Here is a 23,307-nt window from a genome sequence, read left to right on the forward strand (position 1 = left end):
TCTTACTTGGTACATATATTTATTGATGCTGATGGTGGCAACTGAATGGGAGTGCCATGTAAGATAGGAACTGGTTACGCACCACAGGGACAATGAGATAGGGGGAAGGGCTGTGCTTTGCAGCCCTCAGTAATTACTTTACTGTTCCATTAGACTTCACATCTATAATAAAGAACAAACAGCTGCACAGTGCAGGGATAAGGTTTGGCATTCTCTAATGGGTTGGTAGAGAGAACGGGAGGCTATGTTTGGTAATGTGTGTTGTGTGTCAGTGGGTGTTTGGTATGCTAAAACAAAGACAGGAGAGAGGCTTCTTTACTGATACCAAGCTCTATCATCGCAAGCAGTTACAAGGGATGATCTTGGGAAGATCCTGTGTGTTAGTAATAGGCAAGTTATTGTTACTACTTTTAGTATGAACTTCCATCAGATCCTATTAACCATTTGAAACTTTTGCTGTGACTGACCTTTGTAGTGGTCCTGGATGTTCTTTTTGTCAAAACGAAGGATGGAATAGTCTGTGACGTGTGTGGTGGTCATCTCATGGTACTGGAATGTGTTTGCTCAAAAAATGAGGCTAGTTTTCACTGCATGCTTTTGCCTAGAAAAGAGTTGCTGCTTATTAACTTCCTGTGTTGTAGGATATAATAGGATAATTCCATGTACGTTGTTCTAAGCTCCTTGGAGGAAGGAGAAGATGTTGTTGTTGTTGTTGTTGAGTCGTTCAGTCGTGTACGACTCTTTGTGACCCCATGGACTATAGCACGCCAGGCCTTCCTGTCCTGCGCTCTCTCCCAGAATGTGCTCAGGTTCATATTCATTGCATCGGTGATGGTATCTAGCCATCTCATTCTCTGCCGTCCCCTTCTCCATTTGCCTTCAATCTTTCCCAGCATCAGGGTCTTTTCCAGGGAGTTTTCTCTTCTCATTAGGTGGCCAAAATATTTGAGCTTCAGTATCTGTCCTTCCAAGGAGCAGTCAGGGTTGATTTCCTTTAGGATGGACTGATTTGACCTCCTTGCAGTCCAGGGGACTCGTAAGAGTCTTCTCTAGCACCACAGTTGGAAAGCATCAATTCTTGGGCGCTCAGCCTTCCTTATAGTCCAGCTCTCACAGCCATACGTTACTACTGGGAAAACCATAGCTTTGATTATATGGACCTTTGTCAGCAAGGTGATGTCTCTGCTTCTTACTATGCTGTCTAGGTCTGCCGTAGCTTTCCTCCCAAGGAGAAAGCTTCTTTTAATTTCATGGCTACAGTCGCCGTCTGCGGTGATCTTGGAGCCCAAGAAAATAAAATCTGTCACTGCTTCCATTTCTTCCCCTTCTATATCCAGGAAGTGATGGGGCCAGATGCCATGATCTTAGTTTTTGTAATGTTGAGTTTCAAACCAGCTTTTGCACTCTCCTCTTTCACCCTCAACAAGAGGCTCTTTAGATCCTCTTCGCTTTCTGCCATTAGGGTGGTATCGTCTGCGTATCTGAGGTTGTTGAGAATTCTCCCGGCAATCTTAATTCTGACCTGTGATTCATCCAACCCGGTGTTTCTCATGATGTACTCTGCATATAAGTTAAATCAGCAGGATGACAATATGCAGCCTTGTCGTACTCCTTTCCCAATTTTGAACCAATCGGTTGTTCCATGTCCGGTTCTTACTGTTGCTTCTTGACCCTCGTACAGGTTTCTCAGGAGACAGGTAAGGTGGCCTGGTACTCCCATCTCTTTCAGAATTTGCCAGAGTTTGTTGTGATCCACACAATCAAAGGCTTTAGCGTAGTCAATGAAGCAGAAATAGACATTTTCCTGGAATTCTCTTGCTTTCTCCATGATCCAGCGAATGTTGGCGATTTGATCTCTAGTTCCTCTGCCTCTTCAAAACCCAGCTTGTACTTCCGGTAGTTCTCGGTTCACATACTGCTGAAGCCTAGCTTGTAGGTTTTTGAGCATAACCTTGCTGGCATGTGAAATGAGCACAATTGTGCAGCAGTTTGAACACTCTTTGGCATTGCCCTTCTTTGGAATTGGAATGTAAACTGACCTTTTCCAGTCCTGCGGCCACTGCTGAGTGTTCCAAATGTGTTGGCATATTGAGTGCAGCACTTTAACAGCATCATCTTTTAGGATTTTAAATAGCTCAGGTGGAAGACAGTCATCTCCGCTAGCTTTGTTGTTAGTAATGCTTCCTAAGGCCCACTTGACTTCACTCTCGAGGATGTCCGGCTCAAGTTCAGTGACTGCACTATCATGGCTATCAGGGACATTCAGATCTTTCCTGTATAGTTCTTCTGTGTATTCTTTCCACCTCTTCTTAATCTCATCTGCTTCTGTTATGTCCCTGCCTTCTTTGTCCTTTATCATGCCTGTCTTTGCACAAAACTTTCCCTTGAGATCTCCGATTTTCTTGAAGAGATCTCTAGTCTTTCCCATTCTGTTGTTTTCCTCGATTTCTTTGCATTGTTCATTTAAGAAGACCTTCTTGTCTCTCCTTGCTATTCTCTGGAACTCTGCATTCAGTTGGATAGATCTTCCCCTTTCTCCCTTGCTTTTCGCTTCCCTTCTTTCGTGAGCTACTTGTAAAGCCTCCTCAGACAGCCACTTGGCTTTCTTGCGTTTCTTTTTCTTTGGGATGGATTGAGTTGCTGCCTCCTGAACAATGTTACAGACCTCCGTCCATAGTTCCTCAGGCACTCTGTCTATCAGGTCTAATCCCTTAAATGTACTCCTCACCTTCACTGTATATTCATAAGGGATATGATTTAGGTCATACCTGAATGGTTTAGTGGTTTTCCTTACATTCTTCAATTTCAGCTGAAATTTTGCAGGAAGCAGCTCATGATCTGAGCCACAGTCAGCTCCAGGTCTTGTTTTTACTGACTGTATAGAGCTTCTCCATCTTTGGCTGCAAAGGACATAATCAATCTGATTTCGATATTGACCATCTGGTGATGTCCTTGTGTAGAGTCGCCTCTTGTGCTGTTGGAAAAGAGTGTTTGCTATGATCAGCGTGTTCTCTTGGCAAAACTCTATTAGCCTTTGTCCTGCTTCATTCACGGCCATGCTTGCCTGTTATCCCGGGGATTTCTTGACTTCCTACTTTAGCATTCCAATCCCCTATGATGAAGAGGACATCTTTTTTTGGTGTTAGTTCTAGAAGGTGTTGTAGGTCTTCATAGAACCGATCAACCTCAGCTTCTTCGGCATCAGTGGTTGGGGCATAGACTTGAATTACTGTGATGTTGAATGGTTTGCCTTGGATTCGTACTCAGATCATTCTGTCATTTTTGAGATTGTACCCCAGTACTGCTTTTCCCACCCTTTTGTTGACTATGAGTGCTACTCCATTTCTTCTAAGGGATTCTTGCCCACAGTAGTAGATATGATGGTCACCTGAATTAAATTTGCCCATGCTTGTCCATTTTAGTTTGCTGATTCCCAAGATGTTGATGTTCAGTCTTGCCATCTCATGTTTGACCACCTCCAGCTTACCTTGATTCATTGATCTGACATTCCAGGTTCCTAAACAATATTGTTCTTTACAGCATCGGATTTTCTTTTCACCACCAGACACATCCACAGCTGAGTGTCCTTTCGGCTTTGGCCCAGTCGCTTCACTCTTTCTGGCGCTACTTGGAAATTTCCTCTGCTCTTCCCCAGTAGTATATTGGACACCTTCCGACCTGAGGGGCTCATCTTCCGGCGTCATCTCTTTTAGCCTTGTGATACGTTCCATGGGGTTTTCTTGGCAAGAATACTGGAGTGCGTTGCCATTTCCTTCTCCAGTGGACCACATTTTGTCAGAACTCTCTGTCTTGGGTGGCCCTGCACGGCATAGCTTATGGCTTCACTGAGTTACGCAAGCCCCTTCGCCACAACAAGGCAGTGATCCATGAAGGGGAAGGAGAAGATACAAACATAATAATACCAGTGATATTTATCTGCCTCTTTCCTTCCTTTCTGGCTCATCCCCCTCCCCCTCCAAATATGTTCCAGATTGGTATCCAGGAAATGTTTGTCAGTAGCTTCTACACACAAATAGAGATTTCAAAATCTGGTAAAGATCCTTGCCGTACTTGTTTTCCAAGCCATGATGCCAACTGGCTCTGCTCGGTGGTGGTGAAGCTGCAGTGACACCAATGATATCTGTAAACACCATTGTGTGTTCTGTCACTGTGGGATTTTGGGCATGTATGCCTCTGTGTGAATGCTGGCAGAGGGGGAGAGTGAATCTCCCTTTTTATTTTAAAAGTGCATATCCTGCCTTCTAGCTCTTCAGCTAATTGTAGAATGAAACTGTAGTCTTAACCTTTTGATTTTATTGCATATAACTTAATTTTGTTGGCTGCCTGGAAATACATGTTGTTGAAGGGCAGGATACACATTGATAGAATTTGGGGCAATAGATATTATAGGAAGTGATGATATACGAAGTCATACTGTTGCTCCATCTGGGTTAGTGTTGTCTTCATTTACTGAATGGTAATAGTTCTCCGGGGTTTCAGACTTTCTCCATGCACACACTACCTATCCCCAGATCAGCAGACTGGGAATCTCTCTTCTCTAACCATGCTGTGTTGGTTGCTCATCATTCTTTCTTGTGTGACCCCCAGCCCCATTCTTTCCCCTGCCTTCTAATCACTGCCCTCTCAGTCTCTCTCTGATCTACCACTTTGCTGTTCTTTTGCCAACCTCAGTCTCTTTCCTCTCTTCTCCCTGATGTATGTGATGTTTTTGGCAAGGACTCACTGTCACAAGCACAATATAATATACAATTAAAATAAAATAAAAATGTTGGAACCAAAACATTGGACTCTAACAGATAAGTGTTTGAAGCAGCGACAAACAGGCCTTAGTCAGCAACTGAATGGGTGTAGTGGGTCTCTCTAAGCAAGGAAGGTGCCACTAGCAAGAAGGTCCTTCCCGTAGTCACTTGCTTAACCTCAGAAGGTGGGGATACTCAGGGAAGAAGTGTCCCTTTCTAATCTTGGAGTATGCAGGGGAGCATATTGAAGGAGACATCCCTTCAAGTATCCTTGGCCTAGGCCAGCCTTCCCCAACTTGGTGTCCCCTAGATGTGTTGGACTGCAATTCTCATAATTCCCAGCCAGCATGATGTGATGGCTAAAGACATAGTTCAGTCTTGGGGTCTCTATTTCTCAAATCTGGTCAATATTTCATCAGCACCAGATCAATAATGTACCACTTGCCCAAGGCAGCATAAAATGGAGGAAATCCAGGTAACTGTAGTTTGGGATAGGATGGTTGGGGTGGAAGGGGCCAAGATTGCAGCCCTCCGATCAGGTACTTGAGGGTGTTTGTTGTTGTTTTACTAAAGAGGCCTCTTTAGTCAAGGGGAATCTTGAAACAAGTACTTTTCTGCCATGTTTGTATCCCCGAGTAGTTCTGCAGAGCTGTTCCAAGTAGTCAGAAGTCTGTTTCAACTAGACCCTGTAAAGGATTTATTAGAATTCTCGGATGTCTGCTGTGATAAATTTGCAAGTCACTTTGAAGACAAAATCACTCATATCTGCTCTGATCTTGATGCCATAGTTGAAGCAGTTCCTGTGGAGACATCCAGAGCACCACCTAGTCTGGTTGTATGGGATTAGTTTTGATTTTTGCAGCTACCTGAGGATGTAGACAAGGTAGATGGAAGGGTTTGGCTGACTACCTGTGTATTTGATCCCTGCCTGTCTTGGTTATTTAAATCTAGCTTGTGAGGATTGGCTGGGTGGATCCAGGAGGTGATTAACGCCACCATGTGAGAGGGAGTGATTCCAGCAGACTTGAAGGAGGCAGTTGTATATCCTCTCCTTAAGAAATCCTCTCTGCACCCAGAAGATTGTAATTGCCCAGTCGCAAATATCCCCTTTTTGAGAAGGGTGTCTGAGCAGAGGGGGAAGTTCAATGCCAGGCACTCCTGGGTGAAATGGATTATCAGTGCATTACAATCTGCATTCAGGTTTGGTTTTGGCACTGAAACTGTCTTGGTTGCCTTGATGGATGACCTCTGTCAGGCAGTGTGACCCTGTTATTTCTTGATCTCTCAGTGGCTTTTGATATCATCGATCATGGTTTCTTCCTGGACTGACTTTGTGAGGTGGGAGACACCATGAAATGCTCTCACCAGCAGGGTTGACTCCAGAAAGTAGCATGAGGTTGTGTATTCTGCTTCATTCAATGGCATTTGTGTTATGTTATGGGGTTCTGTGGGGCTCCTTCTTATCCCCCATGCCTTTTAACAGTTGTCTATATGAAGTAGCTAGGTGAGGTCATCTAGGGATTTGGAATTAAGTGCCATCGGTATGCTGATGACACTCAGCTCTATTTCTCTTACTCTTCTGAGTCTGGTGAAGCTAGAAGTGTTGACCTGTTGCCTGGATGTGGTAATGACTTAGATGAGAGCCAGCAAACCTAAATTGAATCCCGCCAAAGACAGAAGCACTGTGGGTAGATGGTTTTCAGATTCAGGAAATTGGTGTTACATCTGTTCTGGATGAGGTTGCACTATCTCTGAAAGACCATGTGCGCAGTTTGGAGGTACTCCTAGATTCAGCTTTGTCACTAGAAGCTCAAGTTGCTTTGGTGGTATAGAGTAGCTTTGGATGGTTCAGCAGCTATAGCCATTTCTGAACAGGGATAGTATGGTCATGGTGATCCATGTTCTGGCACCCTCCTAGATGGGTTACTGCAATCCATTGTATGTGAGGCTGCCCTTGGGGATGATTGGAAGTATCAATTAATGCAGAATACAGCCAACAGAATTTTGACTGGTATTGCCGCTTTCCCCCACTTTCCATATTAGTTGAGGGAACTCCATAGCTGCCTCTTTGGTTCTGGGCCTAATTCAAGGTGCTGGTACTTACTTTAAAGCTCTACATGGCTTGGAATCTAAATACTTGAACGAGCACCTCTTCCCATAACAATCTGCCTGTGCCTCAAGTCTTCTGCTGAGGCCCTTGTTCAGATGCTTCCCATATCCGAGGATGTTGTTCAATAGCCAAGAGAAAAGCTTCTCAGCAGTGGCACACAAGTTGTAAAATACTCTTCCTAAACGGGCTTGCTTGGTTGCCCACAGGGCAATCTTTTCCAGTCTTGCCCGTTGTTGTTGTTCTATGTATACTGTGAGAAAATGTGTTTGTACAGCACCCTGAAATAGGGTGGTACAAAACAGACTTCAGATTGAAAGAGGTTGAACAAAACAAGTGATCCTCCTGCCCCCCGCCCCATATGCATACTTCTGTATTACTTGCAATTAATATAGCTTTTTCAAAATTCACCTGTTCTGGTTGCAAGTGCCAGAACCATTTTTAGATTCAAGGACAATTTCTAGGTTATGTATTGAGACTTTAAACAACAACAGCCAAAACTTTCTTTCGTCTTCAAAAAGCCTGATCCTTGTAACTGTAACAATATGTACAACCTAATATCAACAGAATCAGAATGGCCTGCCAAAAACCTCTGCCCTTTTAAACTAACAAGCCTTCTCGGAAGGCTATACTTCTCAGAGTCTCGTATTCTTGAAAGCAAGAGGAATGCTTGCTGTGGCTGTTAGAAAAACATTTTGTGGTTTGAAATGGGCATTACCCCCATTAGACTCAATTTATTATCATGTATGGGTATTTCCCCTCCACTGTGTGCACAAATTTCTGTTTTGCTTTTAGGGGAAGAACTAAAAAAATATTTAAAAGCTTGAGACTCCTCGTCCAGATATATGGCATGTACACTTGAGTTTAATACTGGAATTTTTTTTCCCAGAATGAGAGAGTGACATATGCCAGCTTTTTGCTGTACAGGCTGTAGTTGAGATACTTAAGTACCCTGCTAAAAATAACACATCTATTTTAGACAAGGCCCCAGTCAGGAGAGAATAACTTGCGGCTCTCCAGCCTGTAATCTGAAGGCACAGGCTGGTATTAAACAAAATGCAAACAAACATTTTCTTGTAATTATGTCTTTGCCTATTTAGCAACCAGCTCTGATATAAATCGGCTCACATCTCTTAGTCACTTCAGCTATTCAGTATTTCTCACCTCACCTCTTTTTTTAAAAAAGGTTGTCTCTTGTACAAGTGGTTCATTTTATACCTACCTTGTGTGTTTTTCAATAGTATTGTAACTTCTAAATGTTCTGGCAGCAATTTATAGAATTCCTAGAAGGCAAGGTTGGACGGAGTGTCAAGAAGTCAAAGACTTTTGGTGTTTGTGAGCTGACGTATATAAATAGTGTTGCAGTTTCTCCATAGCTGATGATGCAGGTCACAGGATTGCATAAGGAAATTGCCTTTTACCAAGGAACTAGGGAAGGTTGTACAGAGAGACAAGGTGGAGGCAAAGGGTGCTATCTTTGTTTTAGCAACAATTCATAATAAAATTGGTATTTGTTTTTGTTGTTTGCAGCTGCACATTTAGAAATCACAGTATCCATATAATGCATGCAGGCTTCTACATTTCAACAGAGCTTCTATTAGCAACAGACTGATTATTATTTGGCTCAACAAATAATAATCCTTAGCATGTTTGAGTGTTCAAAGCACTTCATATGCATTTCTGGTAATCTGCAAGCATCCTGGTGATGGAGGGAGGTAATTCAGTAGTTGTTTTTCCATATTGCAGGTATGTATGAGGGTGAGAAATAACGGACTGTGGGTCCTTGGCTGAAGAAATATGTTAAGTTTCAGATTTTCTTACACTCCACTTTAGGGCCAAATTAAACATTCTTTCTAGCAAGCATGGCGGAGCCATGCATATTACTTTTGTGCAGTCCCAATTTGGATTGGGACCATGGTGCATCAGGAGGGGTGTGTGTTAAATCTTTCCCCTGTTTTTTTTTTGGGGGGGGTGAAATTCCATTTTAAAAAAAGTAAAAAAAAAAAAAAAAAAAGTTCAACTCCAATGGAAGTTTTTCTTTTCTTTTGTTAAACACCCCCCCCACACACACACACACAGGTGGGTGGTGGGTGGAATTTTATGAAAAAAAAATAAGCTTGGAGGGTTAAGGCTTACCCCCCTCCCAGAGCACCACAGTTCTGATCCGAATTGGGGCCACACATGCTTACATGGAGGTAGAGAACTGGCACGTGTGGCTTCACCATGCACGTTAGAAAGAACCTGTAGTTTGATCCTTGATTGTAGCCCAGAAGATATGGGAAATTGGAGTCCTGGGTTGTAACTCAGCAGAAAGGACTTCTTGGAGTAGGCAGCTGACTTGGGGTATGCAGCATTGTCTTATCTTGAGTTATATGGTTGCTACTTGCCCTGTGGTTGGTTCTAAATTGTTTGAGGAATGTACTGCATAACTCTGCAATCTGCCCTAACCGCTTTGCCAGAAGATGTGCACGTTACTGGAAAGGAATGGGAGCAAAACCAAAATGGCAGTAATCGTACTACTCAGGGTAATGTGTAAACCAGGCCTCTTTTTGAAAAGGTAGTTGCTGCCTAAGGCAGCCACAGAAACACAGTGCCAAAGGGTAGAGATTACAAGGGGTATGGCTGGTGTTTGGTTTCCTTTTTAATGTGAGTGGTTATTTGAGTTTTGAAATGTGGCTTATGTGGGTTTGGCTCTTCCTGACTAGGAAGGAATATAAAGCCTTGGTGTTCAGGCTGGAACGTTACCTGGGCAACTTCAGTAGTCACTGGCTCCCAGCCTGTGATTTCCCACTCTGGGTTCCTGGTGCTTGCTCAGTGGTTGCCTGCATCCAAGCTCTGACACCCACATGCACCCCTGGTCCTCCAACTATTACCAGGGGTTGTTCAGACTCCTGGGTATTCATAATGGAGACCTCGGTGTCCTCTGATCAGAATTCCCTCCTCAAACTCAGTGCGTTTTTCCCTTGACCATCTGTTTGTTGTATACTTTTTATCCCCTTTAGCTAGGTAGCCTGCCAAATAGTCACACTTCCTTCCCTCACCCTCTCCTTTCACCTGGGTAGTAACACTTGTGCACCTCTTGGGATGGTGTTTTAAATTTGCAGTCACTGTTTTCTCCTCGGTCTCTTCTTCTCTCTCACTGAATCTTTTCAGCTGACTCTCCCACAACCTCAGAACCCATCAGCCCCCTATCGCAGGACCAGAAAGGGCTGTGCTCCAGGCATCCTGTGGAGGGCTACAATTCACAGGCTTAGACCTATAACTAGCCACACTGGCCTGGTCTCCTGTTTTAAAGAGCTGAACGAGGGCGCGGGGAGAAGAGATGCTTTGCTTCAAGTATGTAATAATGGGATGTTGCACAGTTGATATCCCAATATTAGCATCCAGGAATGGTAGATACCAGCTAACTCATTTTAACTACAGGCTCTTTTGCTCTGTTGGTTCTTTGCCAGACACCATTCTGAGGCACCCTGACAAAACAGATTAGTTCTTTAATGTAGGTGGTTTGGCAAAATCTCATCAGTGAAAGTAAAGGCTCTTCAGCCTGCCTTTTCAGATGTGTACAGTTCTGGGTGCTGCCAAAAATACCCATCTAATTTAAATGGAAGATAATCTTCTTTAAAAGGCTATGAACTATTACTTCATCCTCTCTCACTTTTGCTATGCCCTTCACTGTGTAGGAGGACCAAAACGTTTTTGAGATTTGGTGTTTTTTTGTTCTGATGGGGAATTTTAAGACCACAGGCCTGCCTAAAGAGCAGGGATGTGGATGTGCCTTTTACCAGAAAATGTGAAACTCCCAATTTTCATCTGAAGTGGTGGGAAGGTTTATAAGCAGGAAAAAATAAAATATCTGCTAATTAAAGCATTATGAACTTGAAATGCGACACATAGGTTAAGAAACTTTGTGCTTAATATTTATCACAGGTAGGTAGGAATAATACAGAACTTCACAGCATTGACAGTTTCTGGCATGATGAGCTCCTAAAAATGAAGCCACTGGCCAGGATGTGTTTTGGGCAGGGTTGATAAAAAAATCAATGATTCTTTAATTTTTTAAAAACCTTTTTAAAAAATTTAAGTTGGGTTTTCTTGATTTGAATCGGATTTTGAAATTTTCTTAAAACAATTAGTAAAAAAAGAGCCTAGGTCAAAGGTATCATCATGAATACTAATTATACAACTTCTGATTATATTCTTTGAATATGTTAACAACAGTTTATGTAGATGGGAGATAACCTGATCAGTCCTATTCTGCACTGCAGGTGGCATACAGAAGTGCGCTCTCTCTCTCTCTCTCTCTCTCTCACGCACGTTTGCCTTTCTCTAAGGGCAAAGGTGGAGAAGGTCAATAAATAGAGAATTTGGGGAGACAGAGGAGATCTGAACAAGGAGGAGGAGTCTGGATATAAATGCAAGGGGTAGGTGAGGAGAATAGAAATTGAAACCAAAAGTGAACAGAATACATTCATGAAGTCCTGACTCCTGAGGAAACTTCTGCTGCATGTATCTCCCACTGTGTACCTACCTTCTAATGAAACCTGCATCTCTGAATATGTATTAAGGTGATATTAAGCAATAACGTACTTCTACTAAAAAATGATGATTAAATAGAATCTTCCTCACTAGTGACTTAAACTGTGAATCCTTAAAACTGAGTCTTTCATAGAAGTGACTTCAATCAGTTGATTTAAATTCAATTCGATTTAAATCAAATCAACTCTGGTGTTGGGGAAAAAAAATAGATTTCCTGTGGTGCCCCTATTCTGGACTTCTCCCATGCTGAATAGGAATTCCTTCAAGTGATCAGACAGGAAGCTTTTGTGAATGGAAGAGTTTATTCTCTTGAATGTGCCACATAAAATAGATATACTTGGGCAGGTAACGTAAACAACTTTTATTGATTTATTTGTTAGCGTCGCACTAAAACTTTCCTAATGCTAGGTTTTCATCCCAAATCAGGGTGAGGAGGAGTATGTAGGGTGAGCATAACTTAAGAGTATCCCAGAGCCTGCAAACTTCCCGTTCTTTTGTGAAAGGAAGCACTACTTTGTCCATGTAGATTTGCTGTGGAGTTCTTTGTGTGTTCTGTTCAGCAGCGGAGAGACAGATTATAATAGGAAAGCTTCCTGCTGAGTCGTCTGTGATGAAACTTAGTTTTGACTTCAGTTGTATTATAGTTTGGCCCCAGTGAGTGCTCTGGGAGAACCTTGTTCTCTAGCATTGGTAAAACTAAGGAGATAAGGTCCGGATTGGTACTTGGATGGTGGAAGACTCATTTAAGCTGCAGAAATTTCTAAAATGAAGGCTGGAATAGAAGTAGAAGAATAGAAAACTTAACTTGGGCATCAGACTGATTTTGAGGAGAGAATGTACCTCATTTCAAAAAGAAAACTTAAAAACTTTTAAAAGCAGAAAACTCTTGTCACTAGTATCACTGGGCATTTGTGGTTTCCCTCTTTGGGCCTTTTTCGAAGGGAGAATCCAAGAAGAAGTTTTGGAGCTGGAGGTCTCTTAGTTACATGGTGGATAGCAAGTTATGGCTGGTTAGTTACGTTAACTGTCTTTCTGGTTTGCTGTTTATGCAGTACTTGGTACAAGATTAGTAGTGCTAACTGATTCATGAAGAGAGCAGGAAGCTAAAATCTAATCTTATTCTGGAAAAACACAGTAGTTTGAACTTATGTATCCTTCCTGAAATGTCAGTATACCCCATATAAACATAAAGATTTTAGCAGTGGCCTTGTGTGCCCTGTTATCCTTATGTAGCTCCGCATAGCAACATGAGCCATGATTCTGCAGTCCTGTTCCCTTCTGAACTGTGCAGTGTTTAGTGTCTGCTCTCATTCTAGAAGGACTTTTGGCTATGGATATAAGCAGCTACCTTACACCGAGTCAAATCGGTGGTCCCGTAGCCAAATCCTGCCCACTGTGGCGGCAGCACCTCAGAGGCTCTTGAGTACAGTCTGCTCTCGGCCCTGCAACATGACATCTTGAACAGGAAATGCCAGGGATTCAACCTGGGATTTTCTATTGCCATTGAGCCATGATCCTACCCTTAAACTACACAGGGCAGTTGGCTTCACCTTTTCCACAGTGACTGGAGAATAGAAATTACTTACTGCTCTCTTCTTTTTCTGCCCCTCCCCCCCCAGTATTGGGCAGTGATGTGGACTTTCCAGAGATTTTCTCCTGCCTTAAATTGACTGAGATCTGATCAAGTGTGTTTGACTGACTCCATTTTAGTTTTGTTTATTTAAATGTATGCAATGTTAATCTCCCATACTGTATAAACAACTGAAAAGTTTTTCCAGTGGCCCAAAGTAGTGGAACTGAAATACTTGAGAAGGGGGGAAAAATAACGTGCAGTTAGTGCGGTTTAAATGTTCAAACAAATTCAGAGCTTTACTTGGAAATTATTTTTATTGGAATACTTGTAAATATATTGAGGCATGACTGCTCAATAGCATATACTTCCCTTACACTTAGATTAAGAAAAAAAATGCCCTGAGAACTGGTAACAATTGTAGCATGCCTGAAGAGCAGTATACATAAATATGAGCTTCCTAGGGAAAGTTGCTTGAAAAGTTAATTTCAACATTGACTTTAGATTTGAGTAGTATTGTATGCATTGCAGTTACCCAGTTTGACTGTTGTTGTGTTTGAATCCATTTCCAAACATGGAGAGCCTTTCTCGGAAAAATAATAGTAGTGGAAAATTTCCCACCCCACATAATTTGTGTTGGTTTGGGGGCAGGGGGAGATTAGAAGTGCGACATTACTTCTGTGTTTTCGCCTTCAAATGTGGAGGGTTTGATGTGGCCTTGTTGACTTACTGTTGCCTGGGTCTGAGTACCCAGCAGTAGTAATCCTGATATTGCTTTTCATACAGTGACTTAATAAGAATGGAAGCTGGCATATAGAAGCTTGCCAAGTCTAAACAATTTCAAGAATCTCCAGATGCAAGTCTTGCTGAGTCGAAAAGATGTTTCAACACTGCTGGCCAGGAATTCCAAACAAATTCTGCTTCAGCTTGTCTGGAACCTTGAATATTTTTGCAAGAGGAAGAATTCACTGGGGGTATTTTGGTTAAAAGAATATTGACTTTTAGATCCTATATATAGGTGTCTGTTCACTTTGCCTTCTGTTGTATGTAGTGGCTTTGGCTTTGAATTTAGTGGCTTAAAGTTTATGGACTTAAATAGGTCTGCATGCTTTAATCAGCAAATTGGCTAAAGCTTTAGTTGAATCGTCAGTAGGGATCCATGTTAATTGGTGGGGCTATGAGTTAAGGGCACACTTCTTTATTTTGTGAGGCTATTTTGGTTCTGATATCTTACTCCAGTGGGAAATGGAAAAAGGGAAATATTGAAGTTTAGTTGGTAGCCTGTGAGAAATTGTGGGGGAGAGGTGAAAAACCGTGAAATTTCTTCCCCCTCCTCCAGTAGCACAAGACTGCCGAGCTCTAGGGCTGTGTGAATAGCTTCCTGCTACCTAGACCAAAATTTCAGCAGTCCAGTGCTATAGCACAATTGCTTTATAGTGCTGCCTGCTAGGAGTCAGGCCTAGGTATGCAGGAGGTTATTGGTTTAGCATTAAACCTGAATGGTAGTGGGCAGAGAGAGAAATACTCCTACCTCCCGCTCTCTATGCTGTATGGGAAAGTTTGATGGGGATGCATGCTTCACAGTAGCCCTGTTCATCTGTTATTCACGCATAGGGCCCTCAAACTTTGAGGCAGGAGTGGGACTGTAGTCCTGACTCTTCCCCCAATATCTACATGTTGAACACAGTCATCTTCGAAGGATCCCCTACAAGTGAGCAGCTGTTCATATGTAGGGATTTGTTGTTCACACGTAACAGCATGTAGGTGACCACACTCTACGCACGGACAGTAGCCTGTACTGTGACATCACTCCTGCTTCAGGCACTACACTCCCTACATCCAAGTAGTACATGAAACCTATTTTCAACTCCCTTCCTATTACGGTCACTTTCAGCTTTGAAGAGGACAGAGCCCCAAACATCTTAGGAGTCCGGGGTGGTAATGGTGGTGGAATTTGAACTGGAGGAAGCACTTCTCTGAGCTGAATAAATCCCTCCTTCCCCAAACTTTTCACTTTAAACAGGCCCTTAAAAGCTCCTATCCTCAATGGGGTGGGGAAATTAGGGTTGAGGGGCAGGATGTGCTAGGCCCTTAACCTCCAGGGCACTTTGTCGAGGGTCCCCAACATGGCATCTGTGAGCGCCATGGCACCCTTAGGGACTTCCAATGGCACCCACAAAGCTCTCCACTCCCTTGCCCCCTTCAGAAATGTATTTTTAATAAAAGAACTGGAAAAGGGCACCAAGTTCTCTTTCCTGTTTCTGAACTGCTGCTTATCAGCTGTTGATTAGTCAGTGGGGACTACTCTGCTGTTAATCAACTAAAGCTTTAGCCAATCAATCTGCTGATTAAAGCATGCAGATCAGTGGCAGGAAAAGGAAAGAGTTGCTTCCTGGCCCGACCCAATCTTCTTCCGTCCACACAAGTTTTCCCTTTGCTCTCTCGATCTCTCCACCACCAGCCTCTAGCCTTGTTATTTCTCTCCACCCAACTCCTTTCCTCGCTATTTCTCTCCCTTCCCCATCCCTAGCTGCCTTCTCTCTTTCCCTTTCTAGACCCTAGCCTGATAGCTACCGGACCACCAAGGTCAGCATTAGAACAAATGGGGGCCTGCAATAAATGCTACTGCGTGTCCCCAGCCAATACATCTCCCCACACATAAGAACATATGTCACTTCTGGCCCATTAGCACTCTGCAAAGAAAAGAACCACCAAACTCTGGTTTGGTTTAGAAAATACTCCGTGCATGTTTTCCCAGAGACCGCTCCTGTATAGTCACTATTGGGAACTGGCTATTTATAAGTCTGGATTGCATAAGCTAAACAAGTATTCTAGCAACTATCTTTATAATCGCTATATACTTTAAGTCTCAGTGGCCACTTACAAATGGGGGTGGTTAATCTGCACAGAAACAGCAAAAGGGGGAGGGATGGTCCTGTTGCCCTTCCAAACCATCCAAAGCTAACACAGGCTGAGGGGTGTATATATACACCCTCCTCATGCCACACCTTGATGTGTTGAAGCCTTTGCATAGGCTGCTGCTGCTGCACTAGTAAGGTTTGCCATGAGGAGAGTTGGGCATCTCTTTGTGTGTGTTTTCTAAAGGAACCTTTTCTGCTCACCAAATTGCTTGAGTTCTAAATATCTGCAGCAGTTGGTGATTTTAAGTTTGTTCTTCTCCAAGCTGGACCTCACATCCAGATAATGGCCTAGTTTGCATGTCACAACAACCCAGGTGGTGGTGTTTATTTTTTGAACCCTGGGATGTGGGGAATGTGCAAGCATGCTAGTGTTCACTGCCTGATTATGCCCTCTGGGAGTGGCTAAACAGCCTGGGATGCTCTGTCCCAGGGTTGTTGCTTGAGACATATGAATCGGGAATTCTGCCTTGTCTCTCACCTGATAAGCCAGAGAAATAACCCACAGTAAGTTGTTGGGTTGGAGTGCAAATGTTGTAGGCCATTTTTAACAAGATACTGTCAGTGTGGTTAATGGGGACTGTTGGTACAACTGGTTTCCTTGCTGTTTCCTAATAAGTTCTCCCTACCTGCCAAATTGTTCTCGTAATTCTCATAGAGATCCTGTGTACTACAACCTCCATTTGTGATAAAGGAGTAGAACTGGTGGTGGTGTTTTTCATTGGCTCCGTGTCGGCTTTTGAGTAGGCCAAGGGAGCCAGTGTCACTCTCTGTCTACATCAGGAAGCTTCAGCTTCGCAGCCAACTGTGTTTCACTCTTCCTCTCCTCCATCCCCCACTCCCAAATCTTTGCTAGGTAACTGGAGAGAATGGCCTGGGACATGGTTTCATTAATAAAACAGCCTCTTGGACTAATTCATGCAATCTTTTCTCTTTTCTTAACATCTGAAGAACAGCCATACCATTAAGACTTTCCAGCATGAATTCAGTAGGATTATCTTGAGAATTGTCCGCATGGGGAGTATCCAGCAGCGTCATTCTGCACACTCAAATACCACTAGTGGACCTCTGCTGAATCTTTCCATAGTGCAAGAGGTTGCTTCTTACACTTGTGCAAGCAGTTGCACAAGTGGAATGGGCATCAGGTTGTGCATACATAACTTCAGTTGGATTCTTCTCTTGCATGTAGTTCAGAACCTAGTTTCTGCTAGCTCGCCATCATTTGTGCTAATGGAATGACACAGTTGGATACTGCCCCATGACTTTTGCTCATGGATATAGTGGTGGAAGCTATTTAGTTCTTTTGTATGAAAATGATTAATTGGTGTTTCTTTTGGCTCTTTGGTTCCTGTCCCATTCAGGACACCTAACATCTGTAGAGTCACATCTACAGAACAAACACATCCAGTTTTACAGTCTTATAACTGTCATCATTTTCCTCATGGAAACTTGGAAATTGTAGTGTGCTGAGAATTCTCTTTGATATCCTGTCTTCCTCACAAATGTAGATCTACCTTTAAGTCCTTAGTGTAAATATGCCCAGAGAGGAGTTCATGACAACTTGGTAACTTGGGTTGGATTTTTAAGGGCAAATAAGGCTAGGTTTGGAGGCAAAGTATAGACACAACGATCCAGTATAAAAGCAACCTCTGGCACTGAGAACTTAATCACTTGCTCAGAGGTGGTTCCCTTAATACAAACTCAATATTGCTGCAATATTTGGCATGACATCATGTTCTATCACATTGTACTGGCGTATCTGTTGGTGTGCATTTTTATTTATTTATTACGTCTATATCCCGCCTTTCCTCCTAGAACTCAGATTGTGTAAATGGTTTTTTTTTCCCTTAAGCCCCACACTAACTCTGTGAGAGAGGTTAGGTTGAGAGAGTGACTACCTCAAGGTCACCCTGAGAATTTCGTAGATCAATGGGGATTAGAGCTAAGGTCTCTCTCCCTGATCTAAGTCCAGCAAGGTTGGAAATTCAGTACCTCAGATGGGGGTGTGGTAGGCTGCCTGCTGCACCCTGTGGAGGAGCAGACTGTACCGTTCTGCTGGGACTTCATGATTAGTCATCACCTGACTTCTGTAACTTAAAGAGCTTTGATCTGTATGATGCGTTAGTGTTTGTTTATACATGTGTATCCTGCATTTCTCCAGCATGACCTCCTCTTGGTGCCTCTACGTCAGGCACCAACGATCATGTGCTTTTGACAACTATTAAAAACTTACTTTTCCCAACCATTAACTTGTCTAAATATTGTTGTGCTTTTATAATAATGTATTGCTTTACACTTTGTTGTAAACTGCTTCTGGAATTTTAAAATGGGAAGTGGTATATTCGAAAATACATACATTTCTTACATTCGTGTTCACATGGCTGCCAATAATTGACCCAATTCCCATTTCACTTAATAAAGGCTCTGTACTTAGCTAAAATTAGGCCTGAAACTTTAAATTATGTTGAGGGGATAGGCATTGTATAAATGAGTGAATGCAAAACAGCAAAAATCTCAATACAGGCCCATAGAGTGTGCTAAATAGATTTATTAAATAGATGCCAAGCACTACTCAGTTTGGAAGAAGTACTTCTAACAGAGCAACCTTACGGGATATCTTACATGTTCCTTATCTCTGCAAGTAAAAGGGTAAAGACTTTATTTTCAGGTTCTGTTTTAAAAACAACAAAAGGGCAGGGACCAACTACAGTCCTTGTTCAATTTGCTATTCAAGTGAGTGTATAACATTGTCACAAGCCTTGATTAAAGTAGATAGCTTTCCCTTTTGAAGCCAGAGCAATACCCTGGATTCTCATAACAGACAAACTATTATTTCAGAATATGGCTGATGCAATTTTTACCATCTGTCTAGATATGGATAAATTCATGTTTAGCCAAATGAAGCAACTCAAAATAACGAGCACCATTGCCAAGAATGAATCCTTAATAGCACTGCTTTAGCACCAAATAGCTTCTTGCACAAGGAATAATATTTAGGTTTTAACTCATTGTTCTCTGTACTGCTTCTGTTTCATTAATGCCAGCCATCTGGTAATGTAGGGGGCTACAACCTCCTGCAAATTTAGTGCAGTTAGAATTTGAACCCAAGCTTACTATGTGTAGTAGCACAGGCCCTGTTTATACCAGTCTTTCCTGTGTGGTTGATGCCGCCACAGAAGTTGCTTCCATGTTGGTTTGGATATGTACAATGACTTGAGTCCACAGGGGTGGACTTCTGGCATGTTAACAGACCTTCCCAGGGGGGCACGTGCTGCTTTCATGGTTTGTAAACCATCCAGGAAGCCATACCATGTGACCAGAAATGTTGACATGTGCCTGGCATAGAAGCAGTTGTGGAAGTAACAGCGATCACACTAGGAGAAATGGTTCACATGGTGACAAATAGCATCTTTAGGCTCTGCTCTACGACATCTTTTCAACAAGAGGTATATTTTGGGCTGGTCAAATTTTAGTTGTGGGCAAGGAATTCTTAACGCCCCTTTTCCTCCAACCCCCCACGTTCTCTGTCAAAGTTTTTGCCGTGTGTACTTTGGTTGCTCACTCCATTTGCTTGTATCATGGCTACATGAAGAATGGCCAGCTGAGTTGGATAGCAAGACTTCTCCTTCCCTTGCTGTCCATCTCAGCTGCCCAATCCTGGTGGGAGTAGGGATGTATGGACTGTGTAAAATCTACTCTGTCTGTGGTTCGCGGATTGTCAGGCACCTTTTGTTCCGTCGTCTGCTCAGAGACAGATGCAAATTTTTTTTTCATCATGCGGAAAAGTATTTACATACATATTTACATAATTTACCTTAGTATGTAACATTTAACGTATCCTCCCTCATTCCATAAATTGTTTCCTCAGCAGAAACGTATGTATTTTCATATGGATTTATGTGTGTGAATTTCAGGAAGGTAAAAAAAATCATCTGAAAGCCCACGGACTTCACACGGCCTGAGGGGGTCGCTCTGCAGCGGATTCCACAGGTTGGATTTTTAGAAATCCAAGCTCATTTTAGTCTATCTCAAATTTCTCCAGCATCCCTAGGTGGGAGTGGGTTAAAGGGCCCTTTGAATCTTGGAAGGATTGGCTGAGGGACAATAAGAAGGGAAGGGCTTTCCCTGGATGCCAGAGAGTTGGCAGTGGTGTTTTGATGAAAGCTGCCTTATACCAAGTCAGACCATTGTCTGTCTAGTCTGACAAGCAGCAGCCCTCCAGGGTATAAGGCTGTTTTTCCCAGCCCTCCTGCCTGGGTTCCTGTGAATGGAGATGCCAGGGATGGAACCCGGACCTATTGAATGCAAAACACGTGCTCTTCCACTGAGCTGTGGCATCATCCCCTTTATCTGTGTCTTGGCTCATGTGAGGTAAAGCAGTTTTTCCTCCTCTGAGAGTTGGGGATGGGAGGCAGAACAAGGGCTTGGGATCAGGGGCTGAGCTGCAAAAGTAGTCTTGGCTGCACTGCCAGTAGCCTACTCCTATCTGAAGGTTTTTGCCTTGTTCAGTGGTTTAATGCAGCATATTTGTTCTCAAGCTGACTGTTCTCAAGCCTTTCCCAACCTGGTGCCCTCCAGATGTGTTGGACTACAGCTCATAGCATCTAACACACCTGGAGGGTGCCTGGTTGGGGAAAGCAGTTTCAGCAGGGATGCTGTGCAAGGGATAAGGGCTTTGCTAATAATGCCAACAGGGGAGAGGCTTTGAGAGAGTAACACAGTTTCAGGTGACTCTTGGTAGAACTACTAATATGATTGTCACATGCTTCTGGTCTCAGTCTGGACCTTGATCAGGCATTTGCCTGCCCCTTCGTAACTGTGCCAACTTACCAGAAGAACAGTCTGTAACAGGGGTCCCCAACCTTTTTGGACCTGTGGGCACATTTGGGAATTTGAGATACTGCTGCTGCCACAAAATGCCTAATCAGTGAGTTGCCTCTTTGGCATCTACCTTATGTGTTTATGGATCTTAGGCTGCATCTTATTCAGCAAAAACATTTGCTTCAAGTCTGTTGAATACTGCAGTGTCTCTTTAGTAAGGGGTTGGCCCTGTTCAGACATCACGCTAAGCCATGATGGTTAGGAGTTTTGAGCTAACCATGTTGGCTTGGCATGATGTCTGAAGAGGCATCTGTCCCAGCCATGGTGATTTATTAACCATGGACTAACCATGTTCACGAACCACTTGCTGCAAGGTGGCTAGTAGGTTCTACCGTGGCTTAGCGTGATGTCTGAACAGCCTCCATGGTTCATTGGCAGCTGTCATAGAGCTCCACGGCAAGAGCAGCCAAGCACCAAAATAGCCTTCTGCACCAAGCACCAAAATGGCCGACAGTGCAAAAGCTGCTGGGATGCCTGGCTGCCCATCTGGAGGACTGCGGGTACCCGCAGGAGGAAGGGTGGTTAGAGAATGGTTAGTCTAACCACATTGTGGAACATGGTTACCTGCACGTGTGGCAGTAGTGCTTGCAGTGGTTAGCGATAACCACCCTGCACCGTAGTTAGCCTAACCCCAATGTACATCTGAACTGGGCCATTGTCTATTTCAGCTAATTGCTGGCAGTGCAACACAGCTAATGTTTCTTTTAAACATATGTATTGGCAATATCCAATAGTTGCTTCTTTTTGTGCGGAGATTATTACACAGAAAAAATTTGTACTGGAACAGTCTTCAATATTCAGTGATGTACACACTCTTTTCAATTATTTTACCTGCTTCGTGGAAATTTACAAATGGTCAGCTGTCTTTTGACTGTTAAAAGGCTGATATGACAACATTGGAAGGATAAAAACTCACCTCTATAATGCAATGGATTGAGGACCTTACAACACCTTCAATATTTGAAAGGATGGCATCCACCTTCAAATGGATACTTATTTGGATATTTTATCCCTTTTTGTTACACACCATGTATAATTGCTAGGAAGTTGCATCTCATACAAAGCCATGTATGTATATGAAAAAATGGGAAAAATAATCTTAAAATTCGGGTGCCCGTGCCATGTTGGGAACTTCTGGTCTACAAGTATTTCAGCCCAGTCACATGCTGTCTTTTATACACTGAGGTGATCTGCTGAAATTCCACAATAAAATGAAAGGACACACTTCCACTTTATACTCCTTGTTGTTGTCTGCACATTATAGGTGGCTACCATCCAAAATGGCAGCCCCATATCAAGTAATCAGCCTCTCTCTCGTAATATTTAGGCACACTTCCCATTTCATAACACCGTTTATGCATGTAATGTACAGTTTTGCATGTAATGTGTAGTCCTGTCTTGTATTAGTGATTGAAAGAGCGTTTGTTCACTTCTCAGCGAAGTGAACTTGGATCCTTGTTTTTACAGGGCAGTCCTATGCATGTTTACTCAGAAGTAAGTCCCACTGTATTCAGCGGGGCTTACTCCTAGGTAAGTATGTTCAGTATGTTTATGTATGCTATTGTACATCATTATGCATGTTACATGTGTTACACTCAAAAGCTTTTGGTATAAGTTTATAGGTGTTTGTGGCCTCAAAAGGCCATTCCACCATTATTTGAAGCAGATGCCCTCAGTTTGTCTGACATGGTTCTAAACTGAGAAGTGTGCTCCTTTGTGCCATTAGTGCAGGCTCAGATATAATTTCCTTCCAAGCAGAGAGGTGAAAAGCAGCTGACCCAAGTAGTGAGCTTGTAAATGGAGTTCCTTAGAGGTGATCATCAGCCCAATGGAATATCTGTGTGTTTAGTTAATGAATGCAGGTAGCTAGCAAACACCATGTGATGGGCAGCATACTGCCAACGTAGTCTGCCTTTACTGTGCATGATATGCCAAATACAGAAGACTTGTTATTTTTTGCTGTTAAGTGGCCTGGTGCTTTTGCATATGCATATCACAGGACCATGTAGGTAGAGAGGCATTATGGCCAGACTGATTGTACGGCAAGTTTATAAGTAGCCACTCGCCTGGTTGTCTGTGACAAATAAGAGCCTCCAAGTGACTGGCAGGGAAGCTTCCTTGTAAATGGGAAGAGTAAATGTGGCATGACACCTTCTCTTGCAAGCAGAAGGTGTCATGCCACATGTGACTTATGCAAATATGCGTGGGAACATCAGGTATGCTACTAACATTTTCGGTGGACTAGTGTCAAGGGCTCCTTGGAGGTCTCTCGCTGTCTAAACCAGTAGCCAAGTCCAGACACAGACAAAGGAATTCCTTTCAAAGCTTTATTCTTCTTTTACAACTTAACAACTATACCGTTTGCAACTTGATCTGAGCAGCACAGTACCTATGCCCTACGTTGGAACAGTTGGTCCCCGTTTGAAAGGGAATCACTGGCAGACCCCTGAACTTAAGGGCTAGGGAGAGTCCCTCCCCTTTTCCCTTGGAGCCTCTGGGCGCAGCCGTTGTTTGCACGCCAACCGGGCACTGCGC

General features: G+C 43.0%; 1 protein-coding gene across 1 annotated transcript in view; it reads left to right on the forward strand.

Annotated features, from left to right (window-relative positions):
- GRB10 (growth factor receptor bound protein 10) overlaps positions 1-23,307 on the forward strand; it is a 147,090-nt gene that overhangs the window by 16,765 nt on the left and 107,018 nt on the right. The gene's annotated exons all lie outside the window — the stretch shown is intronic.

Source organism: Heloderma suspectum, chromosome 5 (assembly GCF_057233095.1).
Source record: "Heloderma suspectum isolate Gila_16-S chromosome 5, 16-S_ref, whole genome shotgun sequence".
Classification (NCBI taxonomy): Eukaryota; Metazoa; Chordata; class Lepidosauria; order Squamata; family Helodermatidae; genus Heloderma; species Heloderma suspectum.